This window comes from Echinops telfairi, unplaced genomic scaffold (assembly GCF_000313985.2).
Source record: "Echinops telfairi isolate 266 unplaced genomic scaffold, ASM31398v2 ScPeMD7_7400;HRSCAF=8409, whole genome shotgun sequence".
Lineage (NCBI taxonomy): Eukaryota > Metazoa > Chordata > Mammalia > Afrosoricida > Tenrecidae > Echinops > Echinops telfairi.
In genome coordinates, this window is record NW_022111300.1 from 62,017,537 (window position 1) to 62,022,411 (window position 4,875).

Below are 4,875 nucleotides of genomic sequence, written 5' to 3' on the forward strand. Positions count from 1 at the left end.
CAGAGGAGCCAGCGAGCCCATCTTTGCCTTAGTGCTCCAGAAGGTTGGGCAGCCCCATGGGCATAGGGCTGCAGGCTAGTTGGCAGCCCACGATCCAAACCCACTCCCTGACCCTACCCCAGACCAGGTAAGTTAGGAGAGCTGAAACTCAAAACTTGAGAAGCAGGGAGCTGGGAATGACTTCCAACACAGACCCCCCAGAGTGTAAGAGATTTGAGAAACTAGATCATGCTTCCAAAGACTGTTCAAAATAAATAAATGCAAAGATGAATGCAGGTGTCCTCTCCGCCAACCGCCGGGAGTTAACCCTCCAAATGCTGGAGGAGCCTCTGGCTGCATTCTGCACTGTGGCCTCACATCCTGGGCCCCAGCCCCTCCTTGGTTACAGAGCCTGACTTGGGGGACAGTGTCACCTGCGGCCCTGGTGCTAAGGCTGCAAGCATGACTCGGACCAGAGGACGCCCCCCCCTCGGTGGCTGAGCACAGGGCGGAGGAGTGGGCGCTCGTCCTGAGAGGACTCAGCAACTGAGAAGGCGGGTCCCCAGCAAGGAGACTTGGAGCTCAGTGCTGAGCATGAGGGCCCCTCAGGAGCCGAGTCCGTGAGTGGTGTGTAGAGGGTGACGAGGCACATTGGGTACTTGTCTCCCTCAGGATTTGCAGCCTCAACCCTGCAGCTGCGCTCCGTTCCATAGGGTAGGGTCACTGCGAGCTGGCCCAGCCCCACAGCTGTGTGTGGTTTGCTGGGTGACAGTGAGGAGGGGGGAGCACCGGGCTTCAACGTTGCCAGACACATGGTGTGGGGGGCGAGCATGGAGTTGAGGGGCTGTTGACTGGTCAAGGTACGGACTGGAGTTGGGGAGCCAGACCTGAACCTCACCCCAGCCCTGTACACATGTTAAGGGCACAGCCCAGGGGAGGAGGCTAAGAGGGGCGGACCAGCTGGTCAGTCCTGGTAGGATTACAGGAGGCAGGCATGTCCTTGGGGGTTTTGCGGGAGGTTGCCATCATGAGGTCGATCGGGAGGTGGTGATGCACTGAGCCCTTGGGAAGGACCTGTCTCTGTGGTTCTCAGGATGAGGGGCTTGTGGTGTGGTCCTTTCGTGGGGTTTTACCTGTTCCCTTTTTAAAATGGGAGACACTTGAGCAAGGTTGGGGTCTATTAAGCAGGAGACAACAGCCCCTTAGGAAGAGGAGTTGTTTGCTAGGGCACCAAGAAAGGGGTGCTGCGGACTGTGATGACATGCTGTGCAGAGCCTTGCGGGGGGAGGGTCAGAGCCACCCTGGGCCATGGAGCCGAAGGGAGGAAGGGGTAAATGTTGGGACACTGCCCCTCACCCCCCTACCCCCGCCCCCAATCGCTGCCAGACGAGGAAGCTGCTCACCGGGCCGAGGCACAGCCAGACCTTCCAGCGTTGTACGAGACATCGTGAGCTGGCTCTTTAGATGCAGAGTCCCTGTGTTGTGGCTTTTTATTGTTTTGCTTTTGCATGCTGGTGCTTTGAAGAGACTGACAGTCTTCCAGTTAGCAGCAGAACCAGTTCAGCCTGAGCCCTGAGCTGGTGCCCATTCTGCCTGTGGCTGCCCTGGGCGCCCTGCTGGCTGTCCCCAGGGGTTGACCTGCGCCCCTGGGGCAGGGAACACTGGTCCTAACCGTGCCTCCCTCTGTCATTGGGAACGTGGCCTGTTGGGGGTTTTACTGGTGGATGCTGATGGTTCCTCACACGGTCTAGAGCAGGGGTTCTCAAACTATGGCCCGCCGAGGCATTTATCCAGGCCGCTGGGTGTTTGTGCCCCATTTTGTTTTTTACTTCAAAATAAGATATGTGCAGTGTGCATAGGAATTTGTTCATAGTTTGTTTTTAAACTATAGTCCGGCCCTCCAACGGGTCTGAGGAACAGTGAACTGGCCCCCTGTTTAAAAAGTTTGAGGACCCCTGGTCTAGAGAATAGCCCTTTGTTGGAATGTTCTTTCTCAGAAAAGGGGGGGTACACATTCTCCTGCCCACCCCCAGCTTTGAGCAGCTCGTTCTGAGTTAGGGCCCCCAGTGATGTCTCCTGGGAAGGTTCTCTCTGGTCACTGTGACATTATCTCGTAAAATCAGTTTCACTCAAACCTCGTTTTTTCTGTTGGCCAATTTAAGAGAAGAGTGTGCAGCAGTGAGATTTTGTTTCCTGCTCAGGAAAAGTGCCACAGAAGCTGTTGTGATGTTGAGCACAGCCTACAGGGACAGTGTTGTGGGAAAAACTCAAGTGTGTGAATGGCTTTCTTGTTTCAAAAAAGGTGAAATGTTGATAGATGACAAACCTCCTTCTGGACGTCCATCAACTTCCCAAATGGACGAAAATGTCAATTCGGAGTTTATTCCACCAGGTCAGATTGTTCATCAAGCTTTCTATTTAGAGGTTCTGAAAAGATTTCCTAACAGTGTGCAACAAAGAAGGCCTGATTTGTGGCATACGGGAGACTGGTTTTGACGCCACAACAATGCACCTGCTCACACGGCCATCCCCAGTGTGAGTTTTTGTGCCAGTTTTTGGTAAAAAACAGCATGCCTGTCTGGCCCCATGTACCTGGCTCACCTGACCTCACTCCATGTGACTTTGTTTCCATGAATGAAGAGGGACATGAAAGGACAGAGCTTGGGCAACATAGAAGAGGTGAAGAAGGAAAAAAAAAAAAACGAGGGAGGTGTTGTCAGCCATCCAAACAGATGAGTTTGAAAAATGTAGTAAGTGTAAGGGAGAGTACTTTGAAGGTGATAAGGTTGTTTTGTAAAAAAAAATGTGAATCCATAACTTTGGGGGGTATCCCCTGGTACTTTTCCCAGTCCCTGATTCCCCGTCCAACCACCCCCACCCCCACACACAGACAGGCGTTTGGCAGCACAGTGTCTGTCTGACCATCGTGCTGTGGTCAGATCTGAGAGTCTGACCCGGCCCTCGGCTCTGAAGAACTCAGGTGGTTTGGTGGTGTTATCTAAGAGGTTTTACTTTCACCTTTTTCTTTTCTTTTTTTAATCGTTTTATCACAATCCATACATACATCAATTGTGTAAAGCACATGTGTACATTCATTGCCCTCATCGTTCTCAAAACATTTGCTCTCCACCTAAGCCCCTGGCATCAGCTCCTCATTTCCCCCCTCCCTCCCTCTCCCCCTTCCCTCCTCCCTCATGAGCCCTTGATAATTTATAAATTATTATTTTGTCATATCTTGGACTGTCCGACATCTCCCTTCACCCACTTTTCTGTTGTGTTGTGTTCAGGGAGGAGGTCACATGTAGATCCTTGTAATCGGTTCCCCCTTTCCAGCCCACCCTCCCTCTACCCTCCCAGTATTGCCACACACACCACTGGTCCTGAAGGGATCATCCGACCTGGATTCCCTGTGTATCTGGTTCCTTATCTATACCAGTGTACATCCTCTGGTCTAGCCAGATTTGTAAGATAGAATTGGGATCGTGATAGTGGGGTAGGAGGAAGCATTTCGGAACTAGAGGAGAGTTGTATGTTTCATCGTTACTACATCGCACCCTAACTGGCTCGTCTCCTCCCCATACCCTTCTGTAAGTGGATGTCCAGTGGCCTACAACTGAGCTTTGGGTCTCCACTCCTCACTGCCCCCCTCATTCACAATGATAAGATATTTTGTTCCCATGATGCCTAATACCTGATCCCTTTGACACCTTGTGATCACACAGGCTGGTGTGCTTCTTCCATGTGGGCTTTGTTGCTTCTGAACTAGATGGCTGCTTGTTTACCTTCAAGCCTTTAAGACCCCAGATGCACCATCAGCTTTCTTTGGCACATTGAGAGGTTTCACTTTTAATCGGTGATCCTTTCAAGGGACTTTGCTGTGAGGTGTGACATGAAGATCGGAGCTTTGGCTGGGGATGTCCACTTACCAGCCCCTCGGTGGTAGTGCTGGTGGGGAGTGTTCGGTATCTGTCAGAAGGGGGCAGCAGTGGTCCTTTCACGGGGTTCACTGCCTTGCCCATCCACTCTGCCCAGATCGCTGGCTCTAAATGTACCGTGAAATTTGGCAGGCCTGCCCTTGAGCCCTCTGGCCGTATCGTCTTCCTGAAGACCGGGCTGCTCTAGGGCCGTGCCTTTTCACAGAATTGAGAGCTACTCCTGTGTCTGCCAAGGTGGGAGTTGGGCTTCAGATGGGCATGGCTGCCGGCTGGTAGACAGTGAGGAGAGCTGGCATCTGTTCTTGGTGGGAGGCCCACTTCATAAATAGCATATCTCATATTTTCTTCGGCATTTTAAGATTTTCGACATACAGATTCTATTGGTGTTTTGTTTCACACTTGAGAACAAATTGTGTTTAATGTTAGTTTCTATGTACGAGGATCAGTAAAGTTTAAACTATAATCTCCCTTTAAGTTGAGAGTAACCCATGAAGAAACGATAACAATTCATTAATCTTTAGTATCACCCCATGCTCCTGTAATATTTCATTAACAAGGTTCCCATTTCTATAAACCCTCTGTCAGGACTATGAAAAGATTGTGTGTCGATGTCTTAGTATTTGAGGTGGTGGCGGTGCCACCCACGTCTGCCATGTCGGAGGAGACTCCGTGAGTGACACTGAGACAAGTGAGCTCAGTGCCTGCCTTTCCCAGGCGGGACGTGAGGTCGCCAGTGCTGGGACATGCTGAGACTTGGAGCAGGTGTGAGACACGCACATCCGGTGCACACCAGAGGCGGGGTACAGCTGGGCTCACACCCGGTGCACAGCAGAGCTGGGGTACAGCTGTGCTCACACCTGGTATACACCAGAGCTGGGGTACAGCCGGGCTCACACCTGCTACAGACCAGAGCTGGGGTACAGCTGTGCTCACACCTGCTACAGACCAGAGCTGGGGTACA

At 51.9% G+C, this 4,875-nt stretch overlaps 1 protein-coding gene across 1 annotated transcript in view; it reads left to right on the forward strand.

Moving 5' to 3' along the window:
* The window catches only part of CTDP1 (CTD phosphatase subunit 1), a 36,760-nt gene that overhangs the window by 6,875 nt on the left and 25,010 nt on the right, over positions 1–4,875 (forward strand). The gene's annotated exons all lie outside the window — the stretch shown is intronic.